Genomic DNA, 18,596 nt, shown 5'->3' with positions numbered 1-18,596 from the left:
ATCAAAATCAAAAGAAAATTGTGACCTCTAGAGGGTCCACAACATTGATATACCATATTTTTTACACTATTTGAGTACGAAGGGCGGCCATTTTGTCTGTCAGTTTTGGTCTGATATTTACGAAATTCGAACCCTTAGGGTGTAATGGTGATATATTCAAACGTTTTTTTTTTAAATTGGATAAATATTATCAGGAAGTTACGGTCCGATATGCACGAATATCGAAAGGAACAGAGATCTGTGGGTTATAAACTTACATTTCAAGTTTCAACAAAATCGGATCAAAATTGTGACCTCTATAGGGTCCACAACCTTGATATACCATATTTTTACGCTATTTGAGATCGGCCATTTTGTCTGTCAATTTTGGGCCGATTTTCACGAAATTTGAACTCGGCCGTCCTTAGGGTGTAATGGTGATATAATAATATGTTTTTTTTTAAATCGGATAAAAATTATGACCTCTATAGGGTCGACAAGCTAAAAACGCGATTTTTCGTACAATCAGGGGCCATAATTCAGGAAGTTATGGTCCGATATGCATGAATATCGAAAGGAACCAAGATCTTTGGGTTATTAACTTACATTTCAAGTTTCAACAAAATCGGATAAAAATTGTGACCTCTATAGGGTCCACAACCTTGATATAACATATTTTTACGCTATTTGAAAACGAACGGCGGCCATTTTGTCTGTCAATTTTGGGCCGATTTTCAAGAAATTCGAACTCAGCCGTCCTTAGGGTGTAACGGTGATATAATAATACGGTTTTTTAAATCAAATAAAAATTATGACCTCTATAGGGTCCACAAGCTAAAAACGCAATTTTTCATACAATCAGGGGCCATAAGTTAGGAAGTTATGGTCCGATGTGCGCGAATATCAAAAGGAACCGAGATCTGTGGGTTATAAACATACATTTCAAGTTTAAACCAAATCGGATAAAAATTGTGACCTCTATAGTGTTCACAAGCTAAAAACGTGATTTTTCATACAATCAAGGGCCATAATCCATGAAGTTACAGTCCGATACATGCAAATATCGAAAGGAATCGAGATCTTGGGGTGATAAACTTATATTTCAAGTTTCATTGAAATCACATAAAAATTGTGACCTGCAGAGTGTTCACAAACAATTGTAGACGTCCTAACGGACGGACAGGGATGACGACATTTCTGGTTGCAGTAAATTTTACTATACACGTTTGTATGTAGTCTATTTACATGCCATAAAAAGTTTTAACCATAAATTACCTTATTTTTCAGTTTGCACGATTTTTTAAGTTAGCGAAAACAGTCAATTAATAAATCTATAAACAAAATTAACAACCGTAATTCAGACAGCAACTTCTAATACACATTTTGGTTGAAATAAATAATCCACATGTAGCTTGTTAATTAGTTTATTACTTTATGGTCCCAATCAAGTATCAAAACACTGCATTTGTTACGCAACACCTAGAGGTCAACGTTTTCAAACATTCTGATCAATCAACCATAACAAAAAGATGGCAATACTTCCCCCAGTTTGACTGTATATACAGGATATGCTCTAATATTGTATTTTAAAAAACGATTGGAAATGTAGACGGTGTTATTGATGAACTATTTAAATGTTCACATCATATCCCAAGTAATTATATCGTCTAGTTCTATCGGGAGCAGATCCTTCGTTCAGTAATTATAAGTTTATGGAACTTTATAATCTTCGCTGAATCCACGGGACAGATACAATACCATGCTGATTTTTATTTTTCATTTCGGCGCCAACGGCTCGGCCTTCAATGTATACCATCAATCAAAGGTCTATATGTGAACTTGCGGGTTTAATCAAATGAAACAATGTCTAAAATGATTAAAAAATAAACCAGATATTGCTTTCGGATGTGGCTGGGTTATTTCAGGTGCCATTCGTAAGAATAAGAAGACAGTACATATATATTTACATACGGCAAATTTGGCTTATTCGCTATATACATGGGGATATTTAAATTGGGGTCTACTTGTTCGATATTTATAAATGACGACATTGCATTTCGTGTGATAGATTAAGGTCAATATTTTTATTTTATTAAATGCAACTTTATCTATAAGTAGCGAGACTATATGGTACGCAGTATAAACGCCAGGTATAGTCGAAAGAATAGAAGACAAGTTGTAAGACTTTGGTCCTTAGGACAATATTGGGTCTTTGAAAAATTGTTGATTATCTCTTTCTATAGAGTCAAATCCCACGTACTAATAAAAGCGAACGACATGTTTATATGTAAAAAAAGATAGGTTGCCAGGCAACGAAACATACGCCCACAGCAGCTAAATCATCCGGGCAGTCAACAAGAGTTGTTGCATATTTTTACTTTTTTTGGTAATGAAACATTTATAATACATTAAAATCTGATTAAGAGTAACAACTCATTAAGTAATTATCAGAAAACCATTAGAATTTGTTTGGTTTTTATAAAGTTCTGCCCCATGCTAACGTTTTGTATGCAAAGCTTTTAATATCATGGATTTAACTGTTCAAGTTCTGTCCCATGCTAACATTTAGTATTCGAAACTTTTAACATCATGAATTTAGCTGTTCAAGTCATAAAAATTCATTGAAAATCAATATACTTGTTCGTCTCAAGACCTTAAACTCTGTGTATGAATCTGAAGTCAATCGGATGATAACTTTAGTCTCTAGAGCGTCACAAGTTTTTTCAAAGTGATCAAGGGCCATAACTTTGGCAGTAATTATCGGAAATCGTTGAAAATCAATATGATTCTTTGTCTCATGACCTTAAACACTGTGTATAAATTTAAAGTCATTCGGATATTAACTTTAGCCTCTAGAGCGTCCACAAGATTTTTTGAAGTGATCAAGGGCCATAACTGTGGCAGTAATTATCGGAAATCGCTGAAAATCAATAAGCTTCTCCGTCTCATGACCTTAAACACTGTGTATAAATTTAAAGTCAATCGGATATTAACTGGAGCATCCACAAGATTTTTCAAAGTGATCAAGGGTCATAACTCTGGCAGTAATTATCGGATATCGCTGAAAATCAATAAGATTCTGCGGCTCTTGACCTTAAACACTGTGTATAAATTTAAAGTCAATCAAATATTAACTTTGGCCTCTAGAGCGTCCACAAGATTTTTTGAAGTCATCAAGGGCCATAACTCTGGCAGAAATTATCGGATATCGCTGAAAATCAATAGGCTTCTTCGGCTCATGACCTTAAACACTGTGTATAAATTTAAAGCCAATCAAATATTAACGTTCGCCTCTAGAGGGTACACAAGATTTTTTGAAGTGATCAAGGGCCTTAGCTCTGGCAGTAATTATCGGAAATCGCTGAAAATCAATAGGCTTCTCCGTCTCATGACCTTAAACACTGTGTATAAATTCAATGTCAATCAGATATTAACTTTAGCCTCTAGAGCGTCCACAAGATTTTTCAAAGTGATCAAGGGCCATAACTCTGGCAGTAATTATCATATATCGCTGAAAATTAATAGGCTTCTTCGGCTCATGACCTTAAACACTGTGTATAAATTTAAAGTCAATCGAATATTAACTTTGGCCTCTAAAGAGTCCACAAGATTTTTCAAAGTCTTCAAGGGCCATAACTCTGGCAGTAATTATCAGATATTGCTGAAAATCAATAGGCTTCATCGACTCATGACCTTAAACACTGTGTATAAATTTGAAGTCAATCGAATATTAACTTTGGCCTCTAGAGCGTCAACAAGATTTTTTGAAGTGATCAAGGGCCATAACTCTGGCAGTAATTATCGGATATCGCTGAAAATCAATAGGATTCTTCGTCTCATGACCTTAAACACTGTGTATAAATTTAAAGTCAATCGGATATTAACTTTAGCCTCTAGAGCGTCCACAAGATTTTTCAAAGTGATCAAGGGCCATAACTGTGGCAGTAATTATCGGAAATCGCTGAAAATCAATAGGCTTCTTCATCTCCTGACCTTAAACAAAGGGAGAAGATGAACCGCCCTCTCTTCTCACGACAGTGATTTTATAATTTTGCTTTAAATTGACTTTTTAATATACAAGGACTTTTTATTTTGTGTTTTACCAATTTTAAGGAGACTTGATATACACGGACGTTTGTATTGTATACTCTTACCAATTTTAAACCCATTAAGTGTAAATAATTTAATTAAAACAACCTGTCCATAATATCATATTTAATGAACTGGACGTTTAATCTTTAATAAACAACAACAATATATCACTGTCTGTACAATATGTATACACACCACCAGTTGACAAGTGTCTATTGACGGTCCAAATAACATATGACTGGCCTAATCATAATCACCAAATTATCGTCTTGCGTTTGTGATTTGGAATATTTTAGAGTGAATTTAAAATGCCTTATCATGCCGTAGATTCATTTAAGGTGTCATTGTTTAACTAGGCCACGAGACAAATGAAGATGACCCAAGCAATTAGTGCATTTACCAGTAATTTGGATAACCTTGTAATACTTAATATCCTAAACTATTCTCTGTAAGTACAGAAATGCAAATGGTGCCAGTCATTTGTCGATATATTCATTATTAGCTATATATAATAATAACAAGACAACAGTGAGGCTGATGTCCCCCGCCGAAATCCCAAAATAAATAGATGACACATATTATTATTTAGAGTCGGTCCGCGAGAAAACCATGCAGAAAGTGATAAGGTGGGGGTCGGCCAAATTCATTCTTACTCAGGTCATAAAGTCACCCCATCCCAACATGCAAAAAACCAAAATGGCCGACCCCAAATATTAACCCCCTCTTAGATATGGCCCTATGTCGATTTTTAGCCATTTTGGGCGAATTTTCGATGAAAATTTGTCATTTTTCAGCTATCAAATTCTACTAAAAGCATCAGGTTAGTGATTATGTCCGATTGTGGGTGGATAGTGGGGGTCGGCCCCTTTAAACCCAACATGAAAGACCAACCCAATGTTATAGTCCTTAGCGGCGGGGGGTCGTTTTCTGTTTACCACTTTTCGCATAGTGAAATGTACCCAATCTTTGAGGTGCTATATCTCGTCTGCAGCAGGGGTTGGGTCGAAATCGGGGGTAAGTATATTGAGTCAACTATATGTCCTAACAATATCGACAATAAAATCCACGGCCGCTAGGCTACAACATTGAGAAAAACTTTGACAAAAATCAGTCACTCAGTCTCGTCGTGAGCAAAAAATGAGAAAAATCAGTATATTGTGTCATTTAAATAGATGAATTGGAACCGAGAGATGAGGTTAAGAGTCCTAATCGAGGCAATTCATCACCCCTTCACCTTTACATGGGGCGCAGGATTGATTGGTCATCAATAATAGTATCCTGTGAGGCTAGGATTCTCGAAATTTTTGTCAATTTTGATATAAAGGATTTTGATAGGTATTTATGAATAATGAAATGATGCGACTCATCTGGTAAGCTCCAATTCAGAACTTTTATTTGCAAACAAAGAAAGGGATTTTATTTTTTACACGACAATCACTAATAACAAAATATTTTTAAAAAGTTCTTAGATCTAGAAATAGGATTTAGTAAGTATAGAGTATGAATTTACTAACATGAGTAGTATAGCGAAATACCGTATTTTGAGGATTTGATTCCTATGCCCGAGAACAATCCCCTCACTCGATACTATTATGCTATAATTTATCGTTCAAATTAGTATGTTCATCTAATCGTAAGAGATTTAGAATAGAATTCAATACAAAAGTGACAAATACAATAATAAGACACGAAAGCGAGTATTCCATCAGCCATCATATCCACAGTATATTATATGAATGATGAACACTTCTTGTCAGTTCCGTTATCGCCGCCACCTGATATGACCCAGATCAAAAGAAGCCGGGACTGGAGACTGAATAGATTGTCTCCAGCATCATCTGAGCGACGGCTTCCTTTAATCCACAGAGCACATAACTAGAGAGCAGATTAATAGTGGGGAAACGTGAGGCAAAATTGCGACAAAATTTACCGGAAACGGAAATAAAAATTCAATGTCCACATCGCGCTCGTGGTGGAATTTTCTGCCTCGTTGCGGACCACAGAGCACATGAAGCTGTTTTTTTGTCCTTCCTTCCACCAATATTGAAAGTAACTGTCTTTTGGTTTGACTAGAATCACAGGCATGATAACACGCTACAAGAGTTTCTACTAAGTCCTTTCCTTCTACAGGGTCAGGTAACACTGCCAATTTCAAAAGTTCCTTATAGTCATTAGGGGCTAAAGACTGCATAAGAAGGTTTATTCCTTCCTTTGCCTTCCTTTTATAATAGCGTAGAGTACTAGGCTGTATTTCATTTAGTGGTTTCAGCAGTTGACTAGAAACTTCTGTATAACCACCGGATTTTAGAAATTGGTTCAGTGCAATCAACTGCTGGTTTCGTGGCACTGGCGTCGGTGCATACGAAATGCCTAGTGGTGTGGGTGGGCTATCACTATGATTATCAGAAGATGATGAAATCTGAAATGAGAAAAAGACGATGGTAAATACTATGTCGAAATTGTTTTTCTACGCAATTCAAATTTATTTGAGGCAATAATTCTTGATCCCATTACAGATGTGGAAGGCTGGACCTACATATTCACCATGTAAAATGCTAAATAATGAAATTAGCAAAATAATAATATTCCTCACCTCTGGTGATAGAATAACATTAGGAAGGTCAAGCGTGTCGCCAGATTCATCCATATTGCTGACTATTATGGCTGTTTCAACAATCTCTTTATCAGGTGGTGGTGGTGCTTCTTGAGAATCTCCTAAAACCATCTGAAAAGAATGTCCCAAAAAGTGAAAGTCAGTTCATGGTATTGAAAGGATGTAGGTAAGGTATAGGCATTATCTATCATGCTAAGAGTATTTTACTGGTAGAAATGTAAGTGGTTTGGTCCCTAGATGATTGATAGGGCTACAAAAATTTTATCTATAATCTAGTCCATTTTAACATTGCCAATCACTACAGAAAATACGTGGTTTTACAGGGCAAAACTTAGAAAAAATACAGCGATTTTTCTATGGATCTCCCGTTTACTTCCGGTTTGGTGCCTGAGACCAGAAGTAAACGGGAGATCACCGTATGTATGTAAAATCACCTATATTATATGCAATGATTTTATATGAACATTACCTGCTCAGGCTGAGGCTGATCTAGTTCTTGTTGACCAGGTTCTTGAGATACTGCTATGATTATAACAGCTTCCCGAGGTTGAGGTGTGGGTGGCATTTTAAGAGAGCTAACCTTTTTTCTTGTGTTCAAGAGCACAATTTCTGTAAATACCTGTAAAATGAATAATTTTAGATCAGTCTTCATAAATGAAATTGTTATGACAAGCAACAATATTTGAAAAATTTATGCATCCATTTTACTAAATTATAATGCATAAAAGGAAGGAATTAGTCGAGGTCGAAGAACAATTAGGTACCTACAATTTGAATCATTCATTTTGAGATTTGTTGTAGTCTACATGAAACTGACGTTTTTGTTCGAGGTAATTGGAGCTAGGATAAGAGCTGAGATCATCCACTTTTTTGCCAATAATAGGTGCTTTCACAACAGGTCCCAGACTGGAAAGTTTGTACTGCGCTCAGAAGATCTTCTGATCCAGAGCACACACAGGCAGTATTTTCAAAATTTACTACTATGGTTAAATTTATGATAATATATCTGATGATGATAGTAAGTCGGAAAGTAATAATACTTTACATACCTGAACCAACTGGCATTTTCGTATTCCAAATCAGGAATACATCCTTGATTTCCATGGAGGTTATTCCTCGCCGTGGCTTCCGTTTTGATGTTTCATGGAGTGGGTGGTTACATCTTCGAGGCGGTATCCACTTAGGGATGTTACTTAGGGTACAAAGAATAAGTATGCAAAGTTTCAAGATGATACGTTACGAAATGCGGCCTGTAGACGACAAACAAACAAATACAAGAAATGGACATGGCTCTGCCCCTGGGGATCATCCATAGGGTATAAGGAATAAGTATGTAAAGTTTCAAGATAATCACTTAAAAAATGTGGCCTGTAGGCGACACACAGACACACAAAAAGAGAATGGGCGTGGCTCTGCCCCTGGGGGTTGAGCATGTAACCCAAACGATAGGTATGTTCCATAGGGTACAAAGAATAAGTATGCAAAATTTCAATATGATACGTTAAGAAATGCGGCCTGTAGATGACAAACAAAGAAATACAAGAAATGGTGTGATTTGTACGTTAATGGTATATATTTCTCAATTTTTAGTAGATTTGTACAAATATCGGTATAATTCTAATTATCGCAACAAATCTAATACTAAGAGGCTCAAATCTGTAGATAAGGTGTGTTAATTAACGGGGGTGAGAAATTGACTGAAAGGTGATATAATTATCGCTAGGGTTGAAAATCTCGGCGACGGTGCGTTTTCTGTACTGGTGTGTTAATTAACGAACAGGTTAAAAATAACTGACACGGTGTGTATTCTTTGTTTGGTGAGTTTTCTCGAAGGCGTGTTATAACTGCAGCAAAAGTGTTTTATCAAGGACCAACAGGCTTTATCTGACGCGTAGGTGTTAAATCTAATTTACTGTGCAATTTCTTGTTCGACCGTGTGTTTTACGCAGATCTGTCTTTGTTAAGTGTAGGTCTTTATACATGGATTTATACGTGGGATAGGTACGTATATCCTTTCTTATACGCATTTCATTTCTCGATGAATATTACGTGTTTTGTACTTCGTACCATAGTCGGACTACAGTTATTCATATATTTGATCTTTTTTGTGGGTTTAATTTGTTTACAAATTATCGTGCGTACCACTGAACTATAAATGCTCGTTTCTTAAAATTGATCACACGCAGTACTGTCATTTCCTGATATCATAACCAACCCCAATTTGATTATCCGATATATTCTAATCGCTATTGTTATCAGATTAACGAATCTGTTTTTGAAGCAGCCATTATATTGTAATCATATTTTCATACAAAACAGCTTTTCGCCGATTTACATGACTTCTTCCCGATATATTCACATTAGAGTATGTTTGGTTCCCTTCTTTCAACAGCTTAGATGACCCTTCTTGGACAATAATTACTCAAACGTAAAGAAATCTAACTCTCGGTCCCCATCCGTTGCATGTATAAATCAAAAGCACGGACTAAGAATGGCTCCATGTGTCGCCTAGCTTGTTCTATTCTAAAAGCATGCAATCGCCTTTGGAAATCACTTTTTTGGTGTCTTTTTTTTATTTCGGTCGCTTTATTTGAAACGATTTTCATAATAAGCCGTAGTGATTTGTGATTTTGTTTTTACTGCCAATTCTGCTTAACTCATCGGGTCCGATAGCTTGAATATACGGGCCAATTAAACCCCTTTCCTATACCGATAGCTTGAATATGCGGTCCACTGATTATTAGTGGCATCCCCGAGAGACTTAAATTCGCGGTGTCTTTGTTGCACTGTTTCCTCGAACCATAAATTGTTAAATTAAAGCCAATTGGCTAACTAAAAGTAGTTAATCCAATCAAATATAGTTTTACTTAGCTAACGAATGATCATAAAAAATGCATACGTCACAACAAAAGTTCAGGGGTTATAAGGTCGTGAACTTTGAGGTAAAATTTTTTTTCTCACTCATCGCCATTTTGTTACGTATATAGATTATTATTGCGCTCTTTTTTCTTACAATATCTTCATTATGGAAAGTGATACGGACTCGGAATTCGAAGGGTTTTTACCTGAAGATATTTTGGATGTTGATATCGATATTAGTAATGCCGTGGGAAGTGATTTTTCCGATATTTCGAGCGGAGAAGACGAGGATCTTGATGTAACAACGGCCAACGAGAACCAGCATGGCGGCCCGTCTTGTAGTAATGAGTTTATTTGGCAAACAACACTAAATCCAGTGACCAGTCCGTCATTTTTAGGACCTGAGCTTGGGCCAATAGATATATTAGAAGAGGGGAAGAACGAGTTTGATTTTTTTTAGTTTGTTTTTCGGATTAAATTTATACACGTTAATCGCTGATGAAATGAATCGGTACCACGATGCTAAATATCAAAATGGAGAGAAAAATTTCAGAAACGTGACCCCGGAAGAAATACAAGATTTTTTGGCCCTACGTGTGTTCATGAGTATATCAACGCAGCCAAGAACTAATATGTACTGGTCGCGAGACTAATATTTCGGTAATTACAAAATTGCTGATATAATGACCAGGGATCGGTTTGACAAAATATCCGAAAATTTCCACACAAATGACAATTCAACCAACCCCGCCAGAGGTGAAATAAACCACGATATATTACATCATGTAAGACCTATTTTAGATCATGTTTTAGACAATTGTTCCAAACGATATAATCCACATCAGAACACTTCAATTGATGAAGCAATGGTGGTGTTTAGAGGAAGAATAGGCTTCAAAAAGTATATGCCTGCCAAGCCAGTGAAATACAGGATAAAGGTGTGGGTGACGGCGGACCCGAACAATGGTTTTGTAAATGAATTCCAAGTGTACACCGGCAAGGAAAACCTGACTGCAGAAATTGGTCTAACATCTCGGGTTGTTTTGGACTTGACAAGAAAAGTTCAATTTCAGAATATGATTGTAAATGTTGACAATTTTTATACTAGTGCAAACTTATTTAGGGAATTAGAAAACGTTGGTATATTGGCCCGTGGAACGTGCAGGACTAAACAGATTTATAAATCTTTAAAAAACAATGTGAATAAATTAATTGAAGATGCTAAAATTAAATTTTACTCTGATAAAAAAGAAAATGGCGAAAACAGACAAAAAGACCTGTATAAAGTTGTGAATTCCCTTTTGGACCATAATGCTGAGCGTACTATCCTCCCGGACAATGATAATGACACTGAACTTGCAAATTTATTCTCTGATTTCTTTCAAATAAAAATACAGAAAATACGAACTGAACTTGATGATTTAAATAAAACTATTGACTTTAACGCTCATGATTTTGATAAGTTAGAAAATTCTGTTTATTTAGAAAATTTTAACTTGGTTAGTGAATCTTGTTTTAAAGCTAATTAAATCGTCTGCTCCTAAATCTTGTTCATTAGATCCTGTTCCGACTTCTGTTCTTAAGGACTGTCTAGACGAAGTTATTCCAGTTTTTACCAATATTATTAATTCTTGTATATCATCCGCTACTATTCCCAATGTTTTCAAACAAGCTTATGTTACCCCTTTAATTAAAAAGTCTACACTGGATCCCAATGTTTTTAAAAATTACAGGCCAGTCTCTAACTTAAGTTTTATTTCTAAAATATTGGAGAAATGTATTGCTTCTCAGATAAAGGCCCATCTAGATGATAACTGTTTGTATAAACCATTTCAAAGTGCTTATAAACAATTTCACAGTACCGAAACAGCTTTAACCCGGGTTTCAAATGATATTTTAATGGAAATTGAAAATAGAAAATGTACATTTTTAATTTTATTAGATTTATCTGCTGCTTTCGACACGGTGGACCCTTCCATTCTTCTACGTAGACTTCAATTTAAATTCGGTATTTGTGGCTCTGCATTAAATCTTTTAGAGAGCTATCTTGTGGGTAGAAAACAGTGTATTTTAGTTAATTGCAAATCGTCGTTTGAATCTGTTTTGTCATCTGGGGTTCCCCAAGGTTCTGTTCTTGGTCCGATTTTATTTACCCTCTATACGTCACCATTAGGAGATATTGTCAGAAAATATGGTCTCAGCTTTCATTTGTATGCCGATGATACTCAATTATATATTTCATTTACACCTAATTGTCCATCTTCTTTCAATTTATCAAAATTGCAACTTGAGAACTGTATTAGTGAAATTAGAAAATGGATGTCAAAGAACTTTCTAAAATTGAATGATGATAAAACCGAATATTTGTTATTAGGCTCAAGGCATCAATTAAGTAAATCTGCACAAGATAACCCCCCTGTTGTAATTGGTAATTGTGATATATTTTCATCTTTCATCTGAAACCCAAGGACAAAGATGTAAAAAAATGGCGAAGTGGGGAATATAAGATAATGCAAGCCTCAAATTTGACAGCCGGCATGCGGAAAGACAAGAGGATTGTCAATTTTATGTCGTCTGCCGATTCACCTTTATCCACAGTCGAAGTACAACGATAGCAAAAAGATGGTACGGTAAAAACTGTCAAGTGCCCAGTAGCAATCAAAGAATATAATTCAAACATGGCTGGAGTTGATAGGTCAGATCAGTTACGTATGGAATATCCAACGTACAGAATGTAAAAAAAATGGTGGCTTTATTTGTTTTATTTTTGATTTGACTTGTGTATTTCCAATGCCTTTGTGCTATATAAGGAATCAAAAAACCACGTAAAAAAAACTAAAAACGGCAAGATTCTTCCAATATCATTGCTTGAATTTAAAATTAATTTATTTAACAAAATGATCGGAAACAAACGGAACAGGAGAAAAAGAAAACGGGTTGAATCTGGAGAAGATGTACCCACAGCGCCAGGTGGACACTACCCAATGAGAATGGCCAAAAGAGCAAGATGCAGACAGTGCAGCAAATCCAAAAAACGTGCCGAAACGAACTTACAGTGTGACAATTGTTTGGTATATTTGTGTGCTACATTCTCTAGAGCTTACCATGAAAACTAAAAACTTTTATAACAGTGCTATTGTGAGTTTGTGACTCTTAGCAGTGCCCTAAATTATGCTAAATAGAACAGTAGGATTATTGAACTGTGCTAATCAATTATAATTTATTGTGAACTAAATGGATAAATTGTACAATCAGAGTGGTAATTTTTTGGTACATTTGTGTGCTACATGATTCAGAGCGCACTATGGATCTTAAAAATATAACAGTGCTATTGTGAGTGCTCTAAACAAATGTGATAAACAGAACAGTGCCATTGACATCTTGATTGATGAACTTACTCAGTCATCAGTGCTAATCATTTATAATTTGTTATGAACTAAAATGGCTAAATCCACACTGATAATTCTTGTAAACCTTTAATAATATTATGTATATATTTGGACTAATTATTTTTTTTCAAATTATTGACTTAAAAAAGACATTTTAGAAAGAATTATTGACTTGCCAAAATTTATAATCTTGTAATGTGACTGATTTTTTACTTTAAATATGTTTTTTTATTAAAGAATAACTCTGTTGTTATTTTGTATTATTGATTAAATTTTATACCATTGTAATGCCTGATTTTATATCTGCATTTGATAATATAAACATTTTATTGCCCCTAATATAGTCTGGCAGCAGTTATATAACATCTAGGTCAACGTTGTTACAAGTTGGTGATCAGCGAAGCGTATAGTGCGTGCTCTGTTGTCAGTTTGGTGATTATAATTAAAAATGTAAATTTCTACTATGTGAATTGGAAATTCCTTTTAATAATTTAACAAATCCAGGAAGAAAAACAACCAAACAACAGATGATCTGTTAATATTATTTGAAAAAACTTTAAATTTTCCAATAAGAGATTTTTTTTGATTTTTTTATTAAAATATGCTATAGAAAAATATCATAGTCCGATGATTTAGCATTAGTCCACGTACGCCGTGATAATGTCGGCATAGTAGCACAAGCATTTCTCCTTTTCAATGTCATCATGTATTTCTTGGCTTTATATTTCTTTGAATAATTTGAATTACAACTTGATAACGTTTCCCCGTCTTCGCCCTGCCCAGTCTTAAATTCCACCCATTGACTATGTTTCTTTTAAAACTCCATAAAATTCCACAAACTATCATTATTGGAGAAAAGCTATATGCGTGTAGCAGCGAATGTCTTGGCTAATACAAATTGCCAGTTCGATGAAAAATAAAGCACACAATTCATACGTTACGATTTAATTAAAACATTTAATTAAAACATTTAATTATGAACGCATATATGTGACAACAAATAATATTTGACAACAAATAATAGTATTGCTTATACTCTTTATCTTGTCTAGTTCATTTCTTTGTTTGAACATTTCTCTGATTACAACATAATATAATGACTTGGACAGTTTTTTCGTTTCAGATACTAACCGAAATTTCCTCTGAGAAAAAAATGAAATGTATATAATATATACATATTATGTTAATAGAATATCAAACTTTATTTAAATGAGATGCTCGAAAAGTGAACCACACATTTATCCATTGCAATAAGATCAAAATTGAATATACCACAGTATTCATCCACATTACAAAATTGTCCTTTTTGTTGTACTTATTGAAATAAACTGTTACAATTCCAACCAACTTTATCAGCTAATCCATTCGAGCACCAGAAACAACTTGCCTCTCAACATCAAAGAGCAGAGCTAACTGTGTGTGCCTCCCAACATCAAAGAACAGTTCCGTGTGAAAAGCGTGTACAAACCGACTAAGAACCTGTGGTTTCTTAGTACTGTGGAGTAAAATAATGAAGCTATTTCATACAATGGAAAACAAGCGGCTATATGAACAAGCATCTCAATATTAGGTCATATATCAGTATTACTCTTTCAAAGACGAGCTAGTTACACAGAGTTCGATCGAATCTGAATCATATTCAGCAATGGGCAATATCACCGTGGGTGGAAGCGGGCGCATGTCCCTATTTTCATCAGTTTTATTTGATATGTGAGTTATCATTTGTTATATATAGTGAGGAAATTACTTTTTCTCGGTAGTCCTATCTATGACCCAGGGAAGAAACTATACATTTATATATTAATAAGCCAACGTGTAGTAAATATAGCAGTGACGAAAACTTACATATTTTCATTAATTGTGCAATTTTACATTTATAAACTTGCTTTCGAAACAAGATTTGTTAATCTGATATCAATGGAGATTAGAATATATCGGATAATAGAATTGAGGTTGGTTATGATATCGGGAAATGACGATACTGCATGCGATCAATTTTAAGATACGTGCATTTATAGTTCAGTGGTATGCACGATTTTTTGTAAATAAATTAAACCCACAAAAAAGATCAAATATATAAATAACTGCAGTCCGACTATGGTACGAAGTTCAAAACACGTAGTATTCATCAAGACATGAAATACGTAAGAACGCATATACGTAACTACCCCGCGTATAAATCCATGTATAAAGACTGTACGCTTAACAAAGACCGATCTGTGTAAAACACACGGTCGAACAAGAAATCGCACGGTAAATTGGATTTAACACCTACGCGTCAAATAAAGCCTGTTGGTCCTTGATAAAACACCTTTGAAGAAGTTATAACACACTTTCGAGAAAACTCACCAAACAAAGAATACACACCGTGTCAGTCGTTTTTAACCCGTTTGTTAATTAACACACCTGTACAGAAAACGCACTGTCGCCGAGATTTTCACCCCTAGCGATAATTATATCACTTTTCAGTCAATTTCCCACCCCCGTTAATTAACACACCGTATCTACAGATTTTAGCCTCTTCGTATTAGATTTGTTGCGATAATTAGAATTTTAGCGATATTTGTATAAATTTACTAAAAATTGAGAAATATATACCCTAAACGTAGAAATCTCACTATTACTACTTCTCAGTGAAATTTTTCAGGTTTAAAACAGGACGATAATCATCAGTCTTTTTCTAAACTAAAAAGATATTAGGAATAAACTGATTGGTATGAAAACCAGGGAAAACCTGGACATAAAGCCTTCTTACTCAACATTTAATTAATCAACAAACTCCATCTGCTCTTAATTATATAGAGGTGGTTAGGCAAGCGAAGTTGAAAGGGTGGTTGAAGAAAACTCAAACCGGTACCCTCTAACTGTATTAAGAATCCAGTTATCTGATGTCATGATAGACCAAGTATTCGAAATCTGGCTGGCTACAAAAGTATTACCTACAGCTGGGTTGTTGCTGCCCTGAAAAAGGACGCCTGTAAATGGACTTCTGCTTAGTACCCGACACAACCTGATTACCAAATAATACATATAATACACAACTGATTGACTGATCTATCTCTCAAACATAGTCATATCTGGCCCTAATAAAGTCATATCGACTGGCCGATTGGAAGAACAGAGTGGGTGATATCAACGACTTAAATAGCGTTTAAGGGAATTCTTAAGTTTTAAAAGACAATTCCAAATGCGTATTACCCAGGATCACTTACTGAATCAGCAATACAATTTTTCGTGTCTTAATCCAGATTTTTTGACAGCAATGACAATAAGGGTGAAACACCCAGGCCCATTATCTTCTGTATATCCTGAATAGCCGCATCTTGTGACTACTTGACGGGGTAAAACTGACCAAATGTCAGTATCCACCTGAGGGGCAACATATGGCCACATACATTTGTAATTTTCTTTGAATAGGGTTTTTAACGACCAGTTAATCGATCTCAACACGCTTTATGGTAACCATATTAACTAGTTTATAGATTAACGATCAAATCATTTATTGCACTGTCACCCTGAAAAATGGAGGAAAAAACAAAATCATTGAAAACCTGGTCAGGACTAAAATCATTATACATGTACTGTTGATTCAGGGTCAAAAATTATGAACCATAGGTTCCATAGATTGGTCTGAACAATGTGATGCATTTGCCTGATGAGTCTAGTGTTCATCAATGACCCCGTCTTCATATAAGCCCAGTCGGAGAAGAACAGTAGGAAGTTAAACCTCATTTCATTTCATTTTATTTATCATCAATGACTTTAACATTAGTGTCTGTAAACAAAATCGTTAAAAACATAATATTTAATTGATTTTAAAATCATCTCTTCTTACATAAGTGTTATAAATTGGTAGGCTGTGTCATTTATTTCATTTTCATTTGAACTATATAGTCATATATAATAAGACTATTATTACTAAAACTACCGGTATAGGACTTAGATTATGCAACAGGTCTATTATCCCTTTGTCGGCGGTAGAAGTAAAAGCATAATGATTTCCATTAGAATATACACTCCTAACAGAGGACATGTGGTCCCGTAGATGGAAAAAGATGATTATCAACACCAAGATTAAGGCGTGTAGAAGCGACACGGTTATTACCGACCTGAAAATGTCAAAATGACTGCGGTCAACAGACAGATCGGGGTAGAGTGAAATTAATGGTGAAACAAAAGAATCTACAGTATCTGTAATGGCAAAACCACTCAGCCTGAATTTATCTACCTGATTGGGACATTTACGAATCTTGTTTTAGTCACAAGGTTTAGAAGGCCCTTTACCTTTCTTCTTTTTCTTTTAAAAAATACGATTTATTACTGTCCTCTCAGACGCCTCGTTACCGGTGTAAACATCTGGTTGAGATATTTCTAATGTGATGGCGTTTTTGTTTTTACCGATCGTATCCTCATCAAACAAGAGGTATTACCTTCATCAAGGATAAGAATGTCCGGGTCTAAAGGGTTTATAGAAACAGACTCTCCGGACAAAACCCTCAAAATCATCGATTGGAGATTTACTAAATTCAACATATACAATAAAGCAATAAACGGATGTGAAACTACGCCACCAAAAAATCATATATGGACCGGCACAGAGTACATGTCGCGATCACGTAAAAAAGGAAATGAATCTACGATCCAACAAAATCGCAAAGTAATAATATACGATATTATATGAGTAGCGTACCACTAGTCATGGTCTAGATCAAAAAAGAAAAAGACAACTAGTGCCGAGTCTTACCTCTTATTTATAGTCAGGTGTATGTTGACACAGTGCTGCACGTGCAATTGTGCTATTTTTAGACTTTGAATGTTGAGTTAGTTTACATATTTATTTAGATCAATGAGAAATATGCAATTTAAATCGGAGATGCCCAAAGGGCATATAATGGAATATAAACTAGTTCGCCATTGGTCGATTAACGGATGTAGCAATGCTACAAAAATGGTTGAAATTTGACCTGAAAATGACGAAAAATCAGCCGTAAAACATAACCAGGCTGTATCTCAGAAAAGGTTGATTTCTAAAATCAGCGATATTGGCTGGGGAGTAGCGCTCGATGGGTCGACCAAACCCTGTAAATATGAAATCAATCGGCCGACCTGCATCTTCTAACCTTCTGAATGTTTTTTTTTGTGGAATGGCTCTTAACCGATTAAGTAAGTCATTGGTACCTATTCTGAAAATTTTGTCAAAATCGGTTTCTAAACAAATATTCTGTGCAACTTTGAAAAATGAATAATGTGATAAAAGTATGGCATGGCACCTTTAATATCTGATCCAGTTTAAATGTTAACCAAAATATGGGTGTAGTGCTTCTAGAGTGAAAATAAGATATTTTAGTAAGTAATAGTTTGCCTTCAATTTAGTATGACAGGTCATTTGTCTACATGTCTTCATAATAAAATACTCCTATTATCTAACTTTTGAAAACAAAGTCAGATTTTCAACTTCCTTATTTTTTCCTTATTTAAAAAAAGTTTTGCTCCAATTTTCACAAAATTTGAACTCAATCATCATTACTGTGTATCGGTCTGATACATGCCAATATCGAAAGACACCAAGATCTTAGGGTTATAAACATACATTTCAAGTTTCGTCAAAATTGGATATAAACATACATTTCAAGTTTCGTCAAAATTGGATAAAAATTGTGACC

At 35.0% G+C, this 18,596-nt stretch overlaps 2 long non-coding RNA genes across 4 annotated transcripts in view; both read right to left on the bottom strand.

The window, feature by feature from the left end:
• Nucleotides 1-18,596, bottom strand: part of LOC130013671 (uncharacterized) — a 91,269-nt gene that overhangs the window by 28,368 nt on the left and 44,305 nt on the right. The gene's annotated exons all lie outside the window — the stretch shown is intronic.
• Nucleotides 4,754-16,425, bottom strand: LOC130013679 (uncharacterized). Of its 2 annotated transcripts, XR_008788897.1 has the most exons (5): nucleotides 16,146-16,425; nucleotides 7,735-7,935; nucleotides 7,155-7,304; nucleotides 6,665-6,796; nucleotides 4,754-6,490 (listed from the first exon to the last, which is right to left on the bottom strand). It is a non-coding gene; the product is annotated as an uncharacterized LOC130013679 (long non-coding RNA). The 2 variants fall into 2 exon arrangements; XR_008788896.1 differs by lacking the exon at nucleotides 16,146-16,425 and having other exon boundaries at nucleotides 7,735-8,200.

Source organism: Patella vulgata, chromosome 1 (assembly GCF_932274485.2).
Source record: "Patella vulgata chromosome 1, xgPatVulg1.2, whole genome shotgun sequence".
Classification (NCBI taxonomy): Eukaryota; Metazoa; Mollusca; class Gastropoda; family Patellidae; genus Patella; species Patella vulgata.
Note: the sequence above shows the minus strand (reverse complement) of the source record. Positions and strands in the feature narration are given on the sequence as shown.